General features: G+C 47.9%; 1 long non-coding RNA gene and 1 pseudogene across 2 annotated transcripts in view; both read left to right on the top strand.

Annotated features, from left to right (window-relative positions):
• The window catches only part of LOC146862550 (uncharacterized), a 61279-nt gene that overhangs the window by 28990 nt on the left and 9996 nt on the right, over positions 1–22293 (top strand). For both annotated transcript variants that reach the window (XR_014978475.1, XR_014978476.1), the window contains exon 4: positions 19383–19501. This is a non-coding gene — a long non-coding RNA (uncharacterized LOC146862550). The remainder of the gene's footprint in view (positions 1–19382; positions 19502–22293) is intronic.
• On the top strand, positions 21170–22095 carry LOC146862552 (uncharacterized; annotated as a pseudogene).

The raw sequence follows: 22293 nt of genomic DNA, 5'->3' as shown, positions 1-22293 counted from the left end.
ATTAAGTGTGCCAAGAACACAGAGAGAAGTGCGTGCTTTCTTGGGCATTACTTCATACTGTAGGCATTGGATACCGAATTTCTCTTTGCTGGCAAAACTTTTGTTAGCATTAACATGTAAAGACACACCGAATCCTGTCCCATGGTCTGAAGAGTGTCAGAAAAGTTTTTGGGAATTGCGTAATGCATTATGTTCAGCTCCTGTGTTGGGTACCCCAGACTACAGCAAGCCTTTTACATTGTATGTTCATGAAAAGGACGGTTGCGCATTATCAGTGTTAACACAGCCTTTTGGCGATAGACCGCGTCCATGCGCATATTTTTCGTCAACCTTGGACCCGGTAGCGAGGGCATTGCCAAGTTGTTTGAGAGCTACAGCCGCAGCAGCTATGTCTATTCGACAGTCTGCTGGACTGGTAATGGATAACACATTGATTGTAATGGTTCCACATGCTGTGGACACATTGTTAAACAGGACCAAGACACAGCACTTAACTAGTGCGCGATTGTCAGGATATGAATTGACACTGTTGGCAAATCATATACACATAAAGAGATGCAACACGTTGAATCCAGCTACATTATTGCCGATTCCAGCAGACATAGATGAGATTGAGCAACATGATTGTCTGTTCAGAACAGAAGAAGAGACAAAAGGGAGAATAGCTCTTAAAGATACTCCCCTGACTGAGTGTGATGGTACCTTATAGGTGGATGGTTCGTGCTTTAAGCTTCCGAATGGTGATACGACTGCTGCATATGCTATCACGACTTTGCACACGGTTGTTGAAACTGCACGAGTGCCACATAATTCGGCTCAAGCAGCAGAATTAATTGCCCTTACAAGAGCATGCGTATTGTCTGAAGGAATGAAAGTGAACATATATACCGACAGCCAGTACGCCTTTGGCGTGGCTCATAGTTTTGGGCGATTGTGGAAAGAACGTGGGTTCCTGACTTCGCATGGAGCTAAAATTCAGAATGGCAAGTTGGTGAATGATCTCCTTGAGTCACTGACCCTACCGTTACAAGTTGCGATTATGAAATGCAGTGCGCACAAGAAAGTCACTGATGATGTTGGTCGTGGTAATGCATTTGCTGACGAAATCGCGAAAGAAACAGCAAAAGATGTGAAGACTCGAATTTATGTTGCAGGCCCTGCAAGATGGGTTGGTGATGTTGGAATGTGTGAAGACACGATAGAGAGTGTGAAGTCCCTTCAAGCTGAAGCCACAGAGAGAGAGTTGAGCAAGTGGAGAGAAAGTGCGGGTAAATTGGATGAGAATGGTTGTTGGTTTGATTTGTCAGAACACCGGCGATGGTTGTTACCTGATGCATATGTGCTTCCAGTGGTTACTATGGCACATGGAATGGCACATATCAGTGTGAAAGGAATCTGTAAGTTGTTGGCTCCAGTATGGCAGAACGCTGGAATTCCCAAATGTGCAGAGAATGTGGTCAAGAATTGTATGGTATGTTTGAAATACAACCCTGGTAGGGGAACCCCAACTCCAGCTGGTCATTTTGTGCCTCCATCATATCCATTTGAGGTTTTGCAGCTAGATTGTATCCACATGGAAAGGTGCAACAACTTGAAATATGTACTGGTTGTTGTTTGCGCTTTTTCAAAATGGATAGAAGCATATCCCCTAAAAGACAACACTGCTTTATCCACAGCCCTTGTGAAAGAATTCTTCCCTAGGTTTGGAATGCCAAGAATGGTGTGGAGTGATAATGGGAGTGAATTTGTGGGTCGAGTGATGAAGAATGTGTGTGAGGGGTTAGGGATAAAACAAAAGTTCCACGCTGCAAATCACCCCCAGTCAGCTGGATTAGTAGAGTGCTACAATGGCACTCTAAAGCTCAAGCTGGCCAAAATCCAGGCGAGCTCCGGTCTTAAATGGCCTGACGCTCTGCCTTTAGCACTCCTATCCACCAGAATGACCGTGCACTCACGAGTGGGACTTAGCCCATATGAGATTATTTTTGGCCGCCCGGCCAATGTATGGGGTGTGCCAAGACCGACAAAATTCAGCGAAATCGAACATCCAGTACTGCTTGACTATCTGTATGAAATGACGGCTAAATTGCGTGTTTTACACCAACAGGTGCATGATACTCTCCCCCAGGCCTCTGAAGCTCCAGGACACCATATCGACCCTGGCACGTGGGTTCTCGTGAAGAACTTCCAGCGAAAGAGCAACGATGAGCCCCGTTGGATTGGCCCTCACCTCGTACTTCTGTCGACAAGATCAGCGGTTCGGGTAAAAGGGAAAAATAATTGGATTCACGGCGCCCACTGTAAACGGATCCCTTTGCCTCTACCATATGACCAGTGGGTCCAGGAGGGTATCGCTGATTCTGAAACAGACACTGTACCTCGTTTTGTACCATTTAGTGATGCACGCGTAAGAGGCACAACTTAAGCACAAGAAAGTGACGATATTTTGCAAGAAGCTGTGCCACCGTCAATTCGATTGGACACCACAGAGCCTGAACTCTTGTTTCAAGACCAGACAGTACCTGGCAGAAACCGATATCACTTGAGACCAAGGCCTATGGACAAATAAATATTCCTTTCCCTTACTACCTTTTTTGATATTATAGCTCTCCCATCTGAAGGACTTTCTTGATTTTTGTTTTTCGAACCACCATCCGGGTTGAGCCACAGGGTCGTGGTGCCAAGACTTTGGGGTACAGGCCGAAGACGTTAGGTCAACGGTTCTGGTTGGTCTAGGGCATTCCCTGGACTGACAGGCGTACTCCTTAGCAGAAGATACTCACCCACCGCGAGCGGCACGATTAGAGGATGGAGTTTTTCAATATGGAGAGACCCGCTGAGGAAATGAACTTTAAAACGAAAATATGTAAAATAATGAAGAGCAAACGTTTTGTATTTTCCTGTCTGTTTATACTATGTAGTATGATGGTGTTTACTGTAGGATTTGTATTCTTCTCCTCTCAAGAGCCCTTTGCACCCACTGAACAGCCTATACCTCCTCCTACTGCCTCCTTGCACTCTTCTCACCCTCTGCCTGAACACGAACAAGCTAGACGGTCTGAGTTTGTAAACAACTCGTTTATTCAGCTCCTGCACCAGCACCAACTAGTCATGAATACAACCAATTGCTGGGTGTGTGGTTTAATGCCACATACCATTAACAAAGGTATTCCTTATCTAGTGCTGCCGTTTAGCTATAATGGATCGTCATGGGCATTCCAGACCATGTTTCTTTTTGCATTAGATGCCTACTCCCCGCGACAACCGCGTTCCATCAGACTTAGCACCAATAATAAAGCTTTAATGAAAGGAGTTGCCGATATGAGCAGAGATATCGACGCATACTCCTCTATTCCCAAGGAAGAATTGCGAGCTTATGTAGGGTGAAACGCGACGGGGTATAGCATTAGTCTGGGTGAAAGGCAGCGAAAAATCTCATCCCCAGTTTGGGTCGTACCCCACATAGGTCTGTTCTGTTTACAAGGTAATGGCCAGAATCCAAGAGCTCAACTAGGAAAAAGTGACTGTACTGAAACGTACACTTTTCCATCACAGTTTTCCCCTGCGTTTTTGGCTGCCAAGGGTACATATTTTGTCTGCAATGACCGAGCATATACATGGTTGCCCCCTGATTTCTCGGGCACATGTTATATTGCAAACTTGCTACCACCAACATTTACTGCTGCCTCTGATTATCACAAGACCAGAGTTGTGAGAGGAGTGATTAGTAAGGAGGATACTGCCGGTCAGGAAGCGGGAGACTTCTTTTTGGGTTTCCTGCCGTTTTGGGGACCTATGGTCAATAGTAGGAACCTGAGACAACTGACTCGTGTGGTTGAATCCACTGTTAATGTTACGGCTGGTGCCCTTGGTAATTTGACAGCTGAGCTCCAAGCGGATCGCCTCATGACTTTGCAGAACCGTATGGTTCTAGACGTCATACTTGCAGACCGCGGTGGGGTATGTAAGGTTATCCAATCTAGCTGTTGCATTTTCATACCAGATAACGCTCCAACAGTTTATCAAGCCATCTCCAAACTGCACAAAATATCTGAATCTATACACGTGGATAAAGGAGATTGGTCACTGATGGGGTGGTTCTGGGAACTGATATCTGCCTGGGGTTGGAAGATTCTGATGGTCATTGGAATGATCTTAGCCATTCTTTTCCTGTTCTGTCTGTGTATACAGTGTGCTCCTGCGATATGTGGCCTTTGTGCTACATTATGTGTAAGGAAACCTGTATCGAGGGACGAGCTAAGCAATAGGATGATGCTACAGCAACATCTCCATGACTTCATGAATATTGACCTAGACTCGGATTGATATAAGCATAGTTATTGCCTATGTAAGGGCAAAAGGAGGGTCTGTGGTACTTTGAAATTCGGGACCGCGTAGGAGGCAGGGCCCTACCCCTGTCTATTCGAGTATTAGCGAACCGCGAATGGTCAATGCAGTATGTACAAGTGCTTTGTATAACATTTCATCGATAAATGCACTATGTATACGATATTACACATTGACTTCGTGGGTTCCATCTTAGAGCGGTGGCCATCTTATGGTTGCCCTCACATAGGCTACACATTACGAACAAGTATGGACCTTTAGAACACATGTGCCTTCCTTTGACTTCTCTGTGACCTGTGCGACTTGGCTCCACCGCCCCGGGTCAGTCCGGTTCCACGAGCTGCCCGTCCTACACCACCTGTGATTAGCATCAGGGTTTGACACACCATAAAGCCTTTTCATCCCACACAAGCCTCCGGCTAATCTCTTTCACACCTGACCCTTCCTGCTTTATGGCTTGTTTTACAAACAGGAGGTGCCCGTGTTTATTGGGGCCTGTTGATATCTGATGTGGGATCTGAGCCTCGCTGGGTAAATAATTGTGGGCTGGCTTAACTGGAATGTGGGATGGTCATCATGACTCTGCCTTTTCGTTTGTAATGACTACATGTGAATGACCATATCGTAAAACGAGGAATGTGTGCCTGAAGCATGATATTTTGTATTTAAGGAGAAGCCAGTTTCTGTAAGTTTAAGCAGTCTCCTGAGAAAATACATTGTGTTGTACTTCTCGGATACCTGTAATTGGTCTGCAGCCAATAAACTGATCTTTGACTTCACCCAGAAGACTCTGTGTTTCTGTGGGTCTGAAACAGGAAGAACTTGAAGTCTTAGGGTGTGTTCCCCTGCACCGCTGGGTTCTAAAAACCCAGTACTTCAACGTGTGACGCGGTGGAGAAGCAAGGAGAGAGAGTCAATAGGGTTCTCAGTGGTACGTTGTTTATTAACGGTTCAAACGAAATTATAAGTATAACTGTATGTCCAGGAAGTAGAAGGTTCCAGACTCAAATAAAGATTGGACATCAAAGGAGCGACTGTCCGTCGGCTTCCTCTGCAGGATAGGGGCCCAGGACTTGGTCAGGCTTTGATCTTCTGATTCTAGTCCGGGGGGGGGTTCTTTTTCTTGTCAAGCCGTCAGTCGTTTCCCCAAGACATGTCAAGCCACACCCCTCCAGGGACGTGGCTCGCTTGCTGGCGGTACCGGAGTAGGTCCGGTTCCCTTCTTTCTGTTGGTTCCTCGGTCATCGGCGTGGCCGTCTGGTCGAGCACTCTCTCCCGGGCTCTGGGTCAGGATCGTCGTCGCGAGGTTGTGGGGGTATTATGAAGGTCTGGAGTTTCTCAGAAGGAATCCGTCTCTCGTCCGCAGCCGGCGTCTCCCACACCCCTCTGCTGTCTTCCGCGTCTCTTAACTCCGCCCTCGGGTCAGGGGACCCGGTCACATGGTGTTTTCCTTCCGGACTCCGCGTCTCTGCTTTAAAGTGAGAGAGCCCTGGTGATACGGGTCCCGGCTGCAAGAGGAGACAAGGAGAAAGATAAGGGGGAAATGGGTCTTCGGGTGGGCTGTCCGGAGATGACCCGTCACACTCTATCAGTTGAAGCTTGTTGTCTGTCAGTGTATCTGTATTACTATTTGCTTGTGTGTCAGCATGCCCGCTCATCAGTGTGTTGTAACACGTGTTCCTTGCTGTATGTGCTTGCCTTTTTGTCAATGCTCCTGGCTTTCCTGTTTGTTTGCCTGTGATTTCAGCCTATGTCCACCCATGCGCCTGTTTGTGTATGTGCTATGGATGTTGTGATGTCCCTCCACTTGCTTTCTTCCCACTAGCTTCAGAACCCCACACTGTTCTCCCATGCCTTCTTTGTGTCCCTCCTCGGTCATTAACATTCCTTATTAACACCTGCCGGACAGGTAGCTCATCCGTGTTGTGGAAATTTAGCTTGCAAACTGAACATTATCTGCGCCATCTTGTCTCTCCCCAGCGCGACACACAGGAAAGCGCACGGCAGCCATTTTAGGCACCCTGGTCTCTCCCTGCTCATTGCCGATCGCCAGCGCGTCCCCCTGGCGCTGCAAGCATCCCCCGCGTGCCGGCCACCCCCGCTCTCTCATACACGGGCCATAAACCCTCTCCTTCTGCGCGACCCTGCCATGGAACCGCATCCCACGCCTGACCGACATCCCATACATGGTCATGCATCCCTTTGATAACCCCCTTCCTCTGCGCCCCATTGTCCGAACCGATTCCAGGCCATCACCTAGCCCTGCGGATGCAGTTTATTGTCCCTACTGTAAGGGAAACGCCCCACATCAAAGGGATTACAGTAGATCAAGGCCCCCCACCCCCTGAGACCCGACCGGTCACACACACCCCCGGGAATTGGCGGAATATCCTGCTGTGTGATAGCCATCTCCTACTGCGGGTGGGGTGGGAACTTCTACTGTAGCTATGCGTGGGACCGGATCTGAGCCAAGGATTCTGAAGACGTTCTTTTATGCATCAAAGTGATCTCAAGAATGTGCCATGTGTGATAAACCTGCAATAAAGTCATAAACCTGTGAATAAGAGGCCAGGCCTCAGAGATGCAGTTAGAGCACCTTGTGACGATACCTTGCTGTCTGATCTGATGTGTTCTGCTCCGACGGAATAAAAACTTTGTTTCCTGCCTTCCAGTCTCCGGCGCCTGCCTCTTTCATTGGTAAATTATCGAATGGTATAAGAGGCGATTACCGCCGGGCAATACTTGAAAGGTTATCGACTGAAACTGCCGCTACCATTTAACAATTGGCGTCCCAAACGTGGGGCCCATCAGCGACACGTGGATCCAGTGGGAGAGGTCCCGACGACAGAGTGAACGACTGCAACGATCGGGAGAGCTCCTGCCCGATAGACCCTCGTCTGGCAGCCGATCATCCGAACTTCACTGGTTCCGAGCAGACCTCTCTCAAGTGATCTACGGTCCTGACTGGGAACCATCAGGAGTGCCGCGGCAAATACGGAGAGTAGAGGACGATCGGGCGCTGGAGGCGGAAGACGAGAAACTGTCCTCGCGGTCCGGGTAAGGTCGTGAAACACGACAAATTGCGAAATAATTGATTGATTGACTGAAATACTAGTATTGCTCATTGATTGTTCTCTTTGAGATATTCGCTGTCTACAAACGGGGAGGAGTAGAAATACTCTCTCTCTCTCCCTTTGCAGATAGTGAAGGGTAGGTAACGCAGACTTTTGTCCCCGTTGTAACCCGTCGTGCCTATCTTTATCTCCCCACTGATTGATTGTCCGAACATTGATTGTTTTGAAGAATAGTGCTCTTTGAGATATTCTCTGTTTGCAAATAACGTAGAATAGAAATATTCTGTCTAGTCTTTGCAAATAGTGAAGGGTAGGTAACGCAGACTTTTGTCCCAGTTGTAACCCGTTGTGCCTATCTTTATTTCCCCATTGATTGATTGATTGTCCGAACACTAGTTGTTCGATATTGGTTCTTTGGAGGTATTCTCTGCTTACAAATAACGAGGAATAGAGATATTCTGTCTAGTCTTTGCAAGCAGTGAAAGGATAGGTAGTGCTGACTTTTGTCCCCGTTGAAACCCGTCATGCCTATCTTCTCCCCACTGATTGGTTGTTGGTTCTGCCCGGACCGCTTATTAGAGGTGGACCATCCGGCTCCACTGGAAGGCACCCCTAATAAGGACATGTTCACTAAATATGGACTAGTCGCCGTAGCTTAGAGCAAGCTATGGCATAAATATACAAGGAAGGACCCCGAGAGTCAGTGGCCACTGATGGGATCCTTCGACGACCATAAGATAGAAACGCTAGAAATAGCCCTGCGTAGCAATAAGACGACGCCTACTATGCTTGACAGTATCGGCATGTGGCGCAAAGAAGCAACACAACGGAAAAAGAGGGAAGAAGTAAAAGCAGAAAAAGAATTACGAAAGGCAGCTCACCTTGCCGCTAGAAAGTTAGAAGAAGAAATAAAGGAGAGAAGGGAAACTAAACTAAGACAGGAGCCCGAAACATCAGGCCAGTACGCTGTTAGGACCCCCTCTATGCTCTACCCTGAGTTGTCCTCTAAGCAACGAACGAATGATGAATTACTATTAGGTCCCCCGATCATTTACATGCCCCCTCCATACGCACCCTCCCAATCGGTAGTGCAACACCCACAACCCCCAAACACGAGCGAAAGCAGTACAGGGGCCTCGGTCCTCACGGCCTCCGCGCCGGCCGAGCCTCTTGTACTGAACACAACGTCGGCAATAACGTTGGATGACCCTGAGATGAGAAAGAAAGATTCCACCAGAATGAATCGACTAACAAAGGATGAACGAGCAGGAATCGACAAGATAGTAGGGACACTGGTGGAGCGTAAGGAAAGTGAGGAGTATATAACAGACGTGTATAACTCGTATGCCGACAGCCGCAGACGACACTTTGTCGTACGACTTTGTTATCACGCCCTGAATACATATGAGGATAGGTACCACGATAAAGGTCCCGAAGGCTTAGCGGCCCTATATAGGAAGGTAGACATTGGGGAAGAAGGAGAGGGCGATGTGACGAACCTCTTCACTCGTAGTCTATCGACACCTTAAAGAACACAGACAGACAACCAAAGCAGAAACCCCCATAGCGACTAAGCCCCAGGAAGGAAGGACTGATACCATGATGCCCATCAAAGAGGCCGCCCCCTACTGGGTCCCCCCATGAGGTCAGGGAACACATGACGACATCAACCACCAAGATGCGAAGGGAAGGGTTGTATATAATTGGGTCTACCAGCCATGGGACCGACAAGACATTTTGACCTTTAGAAAAACCCTACCCGACTTCAGAAAGAACCCGACTGCCTTCTACACCGAACTAGGTACAGCCTTAGGTTCAACAATAATGACCTTAGCAGATATCGACTTGTTCTTCGGGTTATGTCTGCCGGCTGATGTGTGGAAGCAAATCCGGAAAGTTGACCACGCTGAGCCGTTTGGATATACCTGGGTACAACTCGATACCATAGATAAACAGCGAGAACCGGGACAGAAACCCCCGAAAGCCATATTGGAGCTCCCAGACAAGATTGTACAGAAGTTGAAGACTCTAATCCCAGAAAGAAAGGTAGACTGGTCGATAGTGACGGCTTGTCGCCAGAAACCCCAGGAGGATGTGTCTGAATACTTCTCTCGATTCGAGACTGTGTTTTCCGATTATAGTGGCCAGGACATGACCACTGCAACCGGACATCACCTCTTTGTCCAGAATTATGTGAAGGGTCTGTCACAAGAAGTCTCCCAGAAGCTACAGACCAGCGAGAGTAGTTGGGCAGCCTCCAAACCCGCAGCAATCCTCCAGATGGCCCAATACTTCGAAAACCAAAAGAATGAGAACGATAGGGCGTCAGAGAGGAAGAAAAAGGAACTGAAGGAGAGGGTAATGATAGCACAGTTGCAAGGGGTGACCATAGGAAGGGAACCCCCGAAAGGGAATTACCAACCAACCGCCCCTAGAAAGCTACCCCCTAGAGACCACACACCTGCACCCTACAACGGACGGAGAGACTTAGATGGGAACCAATGTGCGTTCTGTAGAGGGTTCGGACACTGGAAATCCCAGTGCCCGGTCCTTCTGGAATTGAACAAAAATAGGGACCCCAGAGATACAGCATATGACCCCAGAAATAGAGGACAGGGACGAGGGTACACGAACGACGCCATCAACGACAGGCCAGGCAGACCAAACACCTTTGATCGCCCCCGACAAAACCAGTGTCAGCAGTCCGACTACGAAAGCACCCATGACTTCGCATAGGACTGCCAGGGGCAAGGGAGGGATCCAGTCGAACTCCGTGTTGACCAGCAAGGTCCTTACGTCACTTCTAAGGTCTTGGGCACCAAGTCTCCATTCCTGGTAGATACTGGGGCGATACGTAGTGCGTTATCTAAACGACTGATTCCTAGGGCACCCTTGTCTGGCTCACACGTAACCTCAATAGGCTTCGATGGAACGCCCTCCACTAACCCCTTATCTGCACCAATCTCCTTTGACTTAGAAGATAACGCCACTGACACGACCTTTCTGCTCTCCTCCAACACCCCAGATGCTATTATGGGACTTGATTTGCTAAAACATTTTCGAGCTACCATCAGATGCTCCCCAGACGGAGTGCGAGTCATCCTGCACGATAACCCAGATCTGTTCAGACCTTGTCACACACGACGTATGCTCTCTATAACCGATGCTGACCTGTCCCTACTCGACACGTTACCTTCACATCTATGGGCTAAAACCGACTCAGATGTAGGGCGCATGGTGATCGACCCAGTACACATAACCGTCCGACCGGACGCAGTGCTCCCAAAGCTTCCACAGTATCGGATATCGCCCGAAGGCGAGAAGGCATTGGTGGAAATCATCGAGTCCCTAGTCGATGCAGGAGTGGTAGAAGAAGTAGTCAGTAATGTTTGCAACAGCCCTATCCTACCCATTGTAAAAAAGCAAGGCGAGGGAGATGAGAAAGCATACCGCTTTATTGTTGACTTACGAGAAGTTAACAAAGTAGTCATACCTGAGTACCCCGTGGTCTCAGACATCACCACCATCCTCACCCTGATTCCGTCCACTGCCACCACCTTTACCGTTATTGATCTCAAGAACGCATTCTTTTCCATCCCCATCCACCCAGACAGCCGCTACCTGTTCGGCTTCACTTTAAAAGCCCGTTCGTACAGATTCTGTAGGGCACCCCAAGGCTACACTGAGAGTCCCAGCATTTATAGCCAAGCCCTCAAGAGACAACTAGATGCAGTCCAACTACCCGATGGAGTGGTGTTAATACAGTACGTCGATGACATTCTTTTGGCGGCCGACACCACTCCACTTGCCGTCACAGCCACCATTCACCTCCTCCACTTCCTCGCGGAAAACGGTCACAAGGTCTCCAGGAAGAAGTTGCAATTCTGCCAACCCCAAGTGACATATCTAGGTCACCTACTATCCAAAGACGGGAGGAAACTTACCCCTGACCGAATTCAGACCATCCTAGAAACCCCTGTTCCCAAAACTCAGAAACAAGTGCGGTCTCTAGTAGGCCTCACCTCCTTTTGTCGACAATGGTTGCCAAACTTCAGTCTTATTGTAAAACCTCTGCTTTCCCTGCTGGCTAAAGATGTCCCCTTCCCCCTCCCCTGGACACCCGAATGCCAATCCTCCTTCAAAGAATTACGAGACGCCCTCTGCTCGGCCCCAGTCCTAGGAACCCCAGACTACACTAAACCTTTCTCCCTCTACACCCACGAAAGGGAGGGATGTGCGTTGTCTGTCCTAACCCAGTCCATAGGCCCTAAACAACGCCCTTGTGCCTACTTCTCTGCCACTCTTGACCCTGTAGCCAGAGCTTTGCCCGCCTGCCTTCGAGCAGTAGCCGCCGCTGCTGTCTCTATCCGGCAAAGTGAGGGGATCGTGCTCTCGAACCCCCTCACAGTATTGGTACCCCATGCGGTTGACACCCTCCTGAACCAAACCAAGACTCAACACCTGACTAGCGCACGACTGACTGGTTACGAACTAACTCTGCTTGCACCCCACATCACATTGAAACGATGCACCACTCTGAATCCAGCTACTCTACTACCTCTCCCTGACGCTGACCCCAATGCGTCCCCTATACATGACTGCGTGACCCTCACCGACGAACAGACCAAGAGTAGGGTTGACCTCCGGGATACTGCCTTCCCGGACCCTGACGGAGAACTGTGGGTGGATGGTTCATGTATCAAGCTCTCCGATGGCACCACCTCAGCTGCCTATGCAGTCACCACAGCCCGAACAGTTGTTGAGACAGCCCGCATCACACAGCGATCCGCACAGGCGGCGGAACTAATTGCTCTCACACGAGCATGCATCCTGGCAGCAGGGACAACCGCAAACATTTACACAGACAGTCAGTACGCCTTCGGGGTAGTTCACCACTTTGGGCTCTTATGGAAAGAGAGGGGATTCTTGACTTCCCATGGCACACCCATCCTGCATGGAGATCTAGTCTCTGCCCTGACCGAAGCAGTCCTCCTCCCCACACGACTGGCTGTGAACAAATGCCAGGCACACAAGAAGGTGACAGACATTATAGGACAGGGAAATGCACTAGCTGACATTACTGCCCGAACCACAGCCGAGAATAGGTCCACGACCCATATGTACGTGACCAGGTCACAAACTGAGAAATGGAAGGATGCTAGGGAAAGGATTAGGGATATCCAACTAGCCAGCACACCACACAAATTAACTGAATGGGCCCAAGTGGGATTGAAGGACGATGACGGTTGCTGGCGAACTAAAGACTCGAACAAATGGTTGCTACCCGACTCATACTTGATCCCCATGCTGACCATGGCACACTCTCCCGCACACATAGGGTCTGCCCCCATGATCGAACTCATCTCCAAAGTCTGGCACAACGACAAAATCCCAGACTCAGCCAAACGTCTGGTCCAACAATGCCTGGTATGCCTCCAACACAACCCTGGGAAAGGAACTGCTGTACCCCGGGGAGGGTTTGGGGTTCCCAATCACCCCTTTGAAGTCCTACAAATGGACTATGTCCAGTTAGAAAGGTGCCAAGGTTTTAAGTACGTACTTGTCGTTGTGTGTGCCTTCAGCAAGTGGGTGGAAGCCTACCCAACCCACGACAACACCGCTATGACTACCGCAAAAGTACTACTGAAAGAATTCTTCCCCCGATACGGCCTTTGTCGAATTTTGTGGAGCGATAACGGCCTCCACTTTGTAGCCGAGGTTATCCAACTCATCTTAAAGGGGCTGGGTGTAAAACAGAAATTCCATGCGGTCTTCCATCCCCAATCTGCAGGCTTGGTTGAGCGACATAATGCCACATTGAAGCTTAAGATAGCAAAAATAGTTGCCACCACAGGACTGAAATGGCCAGACGCTCTCCCGCTAGCATTGCTATCAATGCGTTCCACCCCCACTAAACACCACTTAACCCCCTACGAGGTCATTTTCGGGCGGCCCATGAACCTTTGGACTGCACCAAAGCCAACATCCATCCACGACGTCCCGGACGTCCTCATGTCTGACTATTTGTATAACCTAACTAAAACGTTGTCTGTTATCCATCAGCAGGTGCTGCAAGCCATTCCCGATGTTTCCAGGGGCCCCGGGCACGACATCCAACCCGGCGACTTTGTCTTAGTGCGTAACTTCCAGCGCACCAATAGTCTGGAGCCCCGGTGGACGGGCCCCCTGCAAGTCCTGATCACCACCCGATCAGCTCTTCGAGTGGAGGGGAAACGCAATTGGCTGCATGCACACCACTGCAAGAAGGTATCACCGACCCTGACGACCACGGACAACATCACCGCCCAAGAAGAACTTCTGGACAAAGACCGACCATCCCTGAGCCGCTGCCCAGATACGGAGACACTTGAGTTAGTGAAATATCCCGATCCCACCGTGCCATCCAAGGAAGGGTATAACTTGCGACGAAAGGAGAGAACTTCGGCTAAGCAGACCACAAACTAAGTGGAAATCTCAGAGCGGTAGCCTAGTCACCTCAAAGGCCACCAGGAGAGAAACTAAACAAAGTCTGTGGTTCTGCCCGCTACCGAGTCCCTTGAAGGTGATGGAAGCGCCCGACATGAAGATGATGGAAGCAACCGGACGTCCGAAGATCTACTACAAAAACCCAAAGACTGACAGAATGCACAGCTCAAAGACTATTGCACTTTTCATTACCCTTCTCTTTTGCCTTCTCCTCATGGTCACCTTCTGGATCATGGAGGAGAGCACACCCGCTCATAAGACATTGCTGACCACCGTTCAACCTACCACCATGAAAGAACACCATCTGATCTCACTTTCACCCCAACTCCGAGAAAGGCGTAAGGAGTTCTGGAATAACTCTTTTGTACAGTTGCTCCACCAACACAATCTTGCCGCCAATGCCACTAATTGCTGGATCTGTGGATTGCTACCACATGCCACTGGACACTCTATCCCTTTCATCCCTTCACCTTTTTCTGTCCATGGTTCCTGCCTCGCCTGGCTAATCCTCCTGCAGGAAAGCTACAGGGACAATGCCACTTCCGGCAAAACTGTGTCGCACTTCTACCATGGGTTCTGGCTGAACAAAACTGGAAAAACTTCTGCCCCCTTCTGCCCTCTGAGATCAAACACTTCCTTTCACATGAACATCCCTGCCAAAGAACGAGTTGAAATGCAAGTGTTCAACAACCCAGCCAGACCCACCTTCTCTTACCTCCGGAAACGAAACGGCCGCCACCCTGACAGTGGCCCTATCCGTCATCAACATCACTGGATTTGTGTGCCTCGAAGGCCTGGGGGCGCAGCTGGTGGGCCACAGCTCCTGCCTCATCACCCGAACATTGGACTCAGTTGATCCACCCTCCTTTGTTGCCTCCCCGAATATGTACTTCATCTGTGGTACTAAGGCCTACACCTGGCTCCCGAAAGGTTCGGGAGGCACCTGCTACATCGCTTTTGTCCTTCCTCCGACATATGTGGCTCCAGCAATCCATCACCGACAGAAACGTGCCAAAGACCTTGTACAAGCCGACTCCACCGGGGCACAGTTCCTGGATGCAGTAAAGGGACTTGTTCCACTCTGGGGTCCAATGGCAAACAGCCGTGCCATCCGCCACTTAACTCAGGCAGTCGAGACGGCGATGAACATTACGGCTGGCATCCTCGCCAACAACACCGCCGAGCTTCAGGCCGTCCGCCTGGTGGCTCTTCAGAACCGCCTCGTTCTAGATGTGGATCTGGCTGATCGTGGAGGAGCATGCTGCATCATTGGGTCCAGCTGTTGTACCTACGTACCGGATAACTCACCCTCAGTCTACAAAGCAATTGAACACCTCCACAGACTTTCCGCAGAGGTTCTTCAGGAGCAAGAAGGATGGTCCCTTGGGAGTTGGTTTTGGGACACTATTAAAAGTTGGGGATGGAGGCTGTTTTAATTTATCCTAATACCGATTGTGATACTATGTGGATGTTGCTTGGGGATTCAGTGTCTGCCACCTTTATGTTCGCTTTTTATGAACTGCATCTGCCCTAAGACTTTGAACTTTGAAGCGGAACGAATGAAAGCTCTGTATGAGGTGGAAGTTCGTAGTATTATGGGGATAGATCCGAACTAGACAAGCTGGCGAGATATGTTAAAAGGGAGGACTGTGGAAATTTAGCTTGCAAACTGAACATTATCTGCCCCATCTTGTCTCTCCCCAGTGCGACACACAGGAAAGCGCACGGCAGCCATTTTAGGCACCCTGGTCTCTCCCTGCTCATTGCCGATCGCCAGCGCGTCCCCCTGGCGCTGCAAGCATCCCCCGCGCGCCGGCCACCCCCGCTCTCTCATACACGGGCCATAAACCCTCTCCTTCTGCGCGACCCTGCCATGGAACCGCATCCCACGCCTGACCGACATCCCATACATGGTCATGCATCCCTTTGATAACCTCCTTCCTCTGCGCCCCATTGTCCGAACCGATCCCAGGCCATCACCTAGCCCTACGGATGCAGTTTATTGTCCCTACTGTAAGGGAAACGCCCCACATCAAAGGGATTACAGTAGATCAAGGCCCCCCACCCCCTGAGACCCGACCGGTCACACACACCCCCGGGAATTGGCGGAATATCCTGCTGTGTGATAGCCATCTCCTACTGCGGGTGGGGTGGGAACTTCTACTGTAGCTATGCGTGGGATCGGATCTGAGCCAAGGATTCTGAAGACGTTCTTTTATGCATCAAAGTGATCTCAAGAATGTGCCATGTGTGATAAACCTGCAATAAAGTCATAAACCTGTGTATAAGAGGCCAGGCCTCAGAGATGCAGTTAGAGCACCTCGTGACGATACCTTGCTGTCTGATCTGATGTGTTCTGCTCCGACGGAATAAAAACTTTGTTTCCTGCCTTCCAGTCTCCGGCGCCTGCCTCTTTCATTGGTAAATTATCGAATGGTATAAGAGGCGATTACCACCGGGCAATACTTGAAAGGTTATCGACTGAAACTGCCGCTACCATTTAACAGTGTGGTTATGACTGTGGGATATACCAACTCTCTCGGATAGAGCTGTTCTTGCGAAGGTGTATCCCACAGCCATAACCAGCCCGGCGGTTGATACCTGGAATAAGGCAACACTTTCAGGTTTTGTGAAGCACCTGGAGGCAGAATGCTGAGCCTGGACGCATTTTAACAGGTTATGCCTAGGGGATAGCGGACTCGCTCATTGACTCTCCACCACTCAAAAAGCTGATCTTGCTCCCTGCAGTCACCTTTTAAATTAGGATTAGTTTGACCTATGAAAGGGGTGTGAATATGTAATTATTGCTTAACATATCGATCCCCACGGTATTGGTTAGTGTGCAATCCTATTCCTAAAATATAATACATACTGTCACCCAGAGCTGGCCTTTCCTAGGAAAACGTCTGTGAGCTATCCTTATCTGACACCTGTCCCCAGGCACTAGGAAATCTGCTGGGATCTTGGAAATGCATTCTTGCTAATGGTCGTAAATAGAAGTGCAATGTATGTTAAACTGGGAGTGCACGCCTTGTTTTGCTCTGGGGAAAGCGATACTCTTGGACCAGTCATGCAAGCAACTTGTACTCTCCTGGTCTACTGTGCGACCCCCGAAACATTCTGATGACTGAAGTCTGTTTTAGGTCAAGCCTGGGCAGCTAATTCGCTGCTCTGAGTGGCATGCTGTATTCAGGCATGGACCTGAAGCTCCAACCACTCTCCTCCCATCTTTTCAATTGTCTCTTGCTACTGTTCTTTATAAATGGTAAATGGTTGCTTCTGATTCGTTAATAGGCTTGTTAGTCCCGCGTTAGTAATGCCTTGTCTGCATTTGTAACCTCCCATGAAGACTAGACTTTTTACTTGTGTTGTTACACAGTCTGTTTTAGCTAAAGTCTGAGCACTATTTTCTTTAATGATAGTGTGGCACCCGATCATGGACCCTGTGCTTTATCTTTCAAGAATTCTCCCTGCACAGCCTAGCACTTCTGCACGTACTCTGCTGCTTAACAAATGCTTTTTATTTTTAAAAGTGCCCCATACTGGGCTTTCACTTCAATGGCGATTGCGACCTTTCTTTAGATATGGGTCGTCTAAAGAAAGGCGCATGGCCGCCATTAGCATGAAAGCACAGCATAAGGCGCTTTTAGAAACAAGAATTTGGAAAACAATAGGTCTCGAATTTGTGAGAGTTTAAGCTATTAGCATTGTAAATGAAAATACCTTTTATTTATGTTTTAAAAACGAAAACATAAATAAAAGGCATTGTCATTTACAATGCCAATAGCTAAATCTGATGTAAATGTGAGACCTATTGCAGTGCAAATGGTTGTCACTCAAAGAGTTTGCACGAATCCCATTTCAAATGAATACCATCAGGGTGACGTCTTATGAACGTGAACCACGGCAGGACAAAACCCACGTGATCGGGGATGCATCTACTTCATCCCGGTTACTCCCCTGCTCCTCCTCAAACATACAGCAGTTTGGCTGTTATGGCTCCCGATACTTGCACAGTCTATAGTACCTGGGTGGGCCCAGTTGTTGCCTACATCTAGACTTGTTGCACTTTACACCGTACCTCCAATGGGTGGTCACATACACTTGCAGGTATGACTATAAGCCCACAGACACTCCCCAGTCACCCTTTGAACGCACTGAGTCCTTCACTCTCCATCGCGCTGTGACTATTCTAAGTTTTGGGATGTCGCTGTCTTTGTTGTACAGCTTACAGGGGCCTCCAGCGCGCAGTACTGTAGCAAGGGTACACTCCGGTTTCCTTTTCTTACTCGAGATCTTGTGGAACCAAGATCCCCGAAGTCTTGCAATACTTGGCTGCCATTTTTGAAGTGCAGACTATAAAGTAGCACTCATCTGTGCTTGGCTGCATTTATCCTTCATTGGAGCAGGCTCTCCTTTGTCAACCCTGGCTATAATTGAATCCCTGGCCCAGTGGATACTAAATCCCAATGGCACTACTGAATCTGGAAAGTACACCGGACCGCTGCTCTGTGACCCTGTTTTGGAAACCTCCGCAAGATAAAGACAAGCATTTTTAAAGGCATGATATAGGGAATAATAGGATCCATTTTGCGCAAACACACACAGATCTAAGGCCTGCAACTTCTATGCATAAGTTTCAAGTTAAAAGCAGCTTAAGGCCTCAGTAGAAATAGGTCAGAAAATAGCATGTTACAGTGGACAATGTGTTTAGCTGAACTTATCAGGTCACACATTTTGTTGAAAGTTCAGGACATAGCCTGCGGTCACAAAGCTAAGCTACTGCATGATGCGTAGATTATATCTTCCTCCAGACTTGGGAAACCTGTAGTGTTTTAAATGTTGGAACTGCAAAATTGGGTTACCACAAGTCCATCTGCTAGAGCGACAAGCTGAAAGGTGTCAATCATGTCTTTTGTAATCGTGTTACTAATGCATACACACATAGATTAAGCACGCGCACTGGATGGACAGGCCCAGGTGCAAGCCTTGCCACTGTTCATAATGACATGAATGTTGCTTCAGTTGAAAACCACATGTCACACTTACACAATGCTAAGCATGATGGATGAAACCACAGGCCAGAGGTCAGATAAGCGTAGCCCATAAGCGTTAAGCAAAAATATAATCACTCGCTTCGCAGGAAAACAGATGTATCTAAAATGTTGTTAATAACGTTTAAAGTCTGAGAACAGAAAAAACACAGAGGGGGTTTCCGCCAATATGAGATGCGAGGGCCATGTGGGCCATATCTATATGTGCTTTGTTTCTGCTGATTTCAATCTACTCATTTGTGACATAAATCCTATGCTTGTAACTTTTTTCTATTGCGGTTTTAGAGTTTATAAGCCACTGCTTTTTGACTGTTTGTCGGACATCAGATTCCAGTCTCGGCTGAGCCTGGCTGATCTCCCAAGCTGATTAATGGATTAAACCATATTGTATTGTCAACCTGCTTCTTTGTTATTCTTACAGAGATTTTTCCCTCCAACATCGTGATGAGCCTCAACCAGGAGTTCCACTTCTTCTCGCCTCCTGCCACACCCTGGACACCGCCTGTCCTTATGGAAATGGTTTTGCGCAACTAAAAGAAGGTAAGAAGCTGTTTAGGAAGTATTCACATTCCTCTGCGACAGGTGGGGCTTGGGAGTTGGCATTCTACAAAGGTGAGAACAGTGTGAATGTTGTCCCTTATACCTTACAGGTAGCATGTTGACAGTATGATGTGTCCTATGGTATTATGTTTATTAATGTTCATATGTGGGGAAATGCATGCATGATTGTGCATTGACACAATAACAAGGACTAGAGCTCTAGTGGTAAGTCCAGAAGGTTCTAGGGGACCTGGCTAAAAGAGCCAGAAGTGGTCAGGAAAGAGTAGGACTTGAAGCTGGACAGCCAGCGTACTTTCTGACGTTGTGGCAAAGAAACAGGTGAAAACCTGGTGTTCATTGGAACTTTATTCTGAGTAAGAGCAGAACAATTCAAGTCATCTCAGACTTTAAGTCTGAAAGTCACAGTTTGATGTTACAGGCAGTGAAGGATCTCCTCCTTGTGAGTTCGGGAGAAGCGACCAGCTGCAGCAGCAATAGTGTTTTTTTGCCCTAATATGAAGTTTCAGAGTACATTAATATGCCTATGCAGATGTAAATAGAAGTAAGGACACATATTAATGTCATTTTGTAGTTTGGTGCTGTTTATACTTAGGATTTCTTAACTGTGTGAAATACTGTCGAGTTTTATGAAAAGTATTTTTTATTTAGAAAAATGTCTCAAGGGCGCACAGGTACCCAACCACAATCAATTCCTGAATTAATCATGCATTTTTATAACGGTCTCCCTGTGGACCTTTCTAATGGTACTGAACCTGGTTGGCCAGCAATCCCAGTACTATCTGATAACCCTTTAATGTCAGAGACTTGTGAGCCTCTAGATATTGCCTATAGATCACCGCTGGGTCTCCTGACAACATACATTGATGTGACAATAAAACTCCTGTCAGATAACTAAAAAGATCGGTCCCAAAGAAGTAAACACAAAGGCATTGTCCTCCACATTACAGTGATTAAGAGTAGGGTACAGTAACCTCATGAACCCCACAACAAATACTGATGCTATCAATTATTACCCTTATAGTCAAACCATTGAGCCTCCAGATTAGAGCCTAGAAGAACTATCAAATAGTATAGATGAGGACCTAAATAGCTAATTTCAAGGAACACATACTATAGAAGTATTAACAGATAGACTTGATAGGAACTTCCCTAATTTTCTTGCAAATAAGCCTGAACAGGGCCTTTCCGTATTTAAAATATTGGAATTGGTTTTGAATTCTACAAAACATATTGCAGTGGTTCACCCCACAATGAGACACCCCACTGAAGGCCTCCCAAGAAATTAACTCATTACCTATATGAGTATCATGGAGAATAGCCTGAAGGAAATCTACCATAATCCATAATCACCAAGGATAGATACTTAAATATAGGCCACCTATCAATGCTCCAGCCTCCAGCCCAAGACATATGCATAACTGAAGTTCTACAGAGATTATGGATAGGCATTTCCGTTGTCCACCTTCACGGGCTGACCACAATGTACGTGAAGTCAGGAAATACCCCATGAGGTAGATAAGGGTATCAGGTGGAAAGTATAATAGAACTAAGAATAAGCAATATTATTAGGAAGAGTGAACACTTATAATAGGGACAAGTTAGGCCCAAATATAAGCCTAAACAGGGGCCAAGTGCACCGCATAAATAATGGGGACCCCTTTAGAACACATGGTTAAAGTGTTCCTTGGCGACATGGAAAAAATTGAGAAATATTGTAAGGAGTGGCATAAGGCAACATCAAAACTTGAACATGCATGGCCTGAAAAGGGCTCATTTGACAACATAACGGTAGATCATTTAGCTACCCTCTTACAAAGCAAATATAATGGGAAGAAATTAGAAAAAAGGAAGACCATCTTAGATCAGTGGAAGGTATTGTGGGAAAAACACAGAAATGAGACTGAGAAAAGGCCCCAGTCCCCTCCTTCAGCTCCTCCACCCCTGTCCCGAGAGGCACAAGCAAGTTTAGACATTGCAAAGGTACAGGGCATGTATAATATGCAGGCTAATACATCAAATGCACTTCCCACCTCCTCACATCTACCTGCTGTGGGATATTCAGACCCTGAGTGTAGCCCACCATAGGAATCATCTTCCCAATATGTCCGGCTAATGCCATGCCCACGAATGGCTAGCACACCTCGGGAAATGTTGGGGGGAGACGCCAATAAATGTGTACACTGGATGCTACCTTTCCACTTCACTTTTTTATTTCTTGGTAGGTGTGGTTTCATCTTCTAAATGAAGGTCAGCACCCAAAATCAGATTCAAAGGACACACAGAGAGGAGGTGTTACTAGGGAAACAGTCTGCGGTCCAAGAAATTCAAGTCCCAAGAGTGAGAGGAGGACAGGAAAGTTAGCCTTTACACAAAAAACACCTCCTGCAGCACGCTGGAGGCTGACAGCGGAGGGTGGTGATAGCAAATGGGTCAAGATAAGGGAAGTTGGACAGATAGACACAAGAATGACGTGGGAAAAAGAGGAGGTGCCCTTGTGGCATCGGAGGTTACTAGACAGGTCACAAATGATGGAACACCAAAGCTCGGAGGACTTCCTTCGTGCACATAACTAGGCCTGGGCTAAATTTCCGTTCCGCTCATGGAAATTGCGATAATTTGACATTTTCGCGTTCCGCGGAGAGCGCAAAAGTGTCAAAATTTCCACATTCCGCAGCTTAGCGATAATTTGTTTCTTGTTCGCGCTGTAAAATAATACATTCTCGCCTTACCTGAATCCCCGTGTTCGCCGACAAGCAGCACGCTGGAGGCTG

Source organism: Triturus cristatus, chromosome 2_2 (genome assembly GCF_964204655.1).
Source record: "Triturus cristatus chromosome 2_2, aTriCri1.1, whole genome shotgun sequence".
NCBI lineage: Eukaryota > Metazoa > Chordata > Amphibia > Caudata > Salamandridae > Triturus > Triturus cristatus.
Note: the sequence above shows the minus strand (reverse complement) of the source record. Positions and strands in the feature narration are given on the sequence as shown.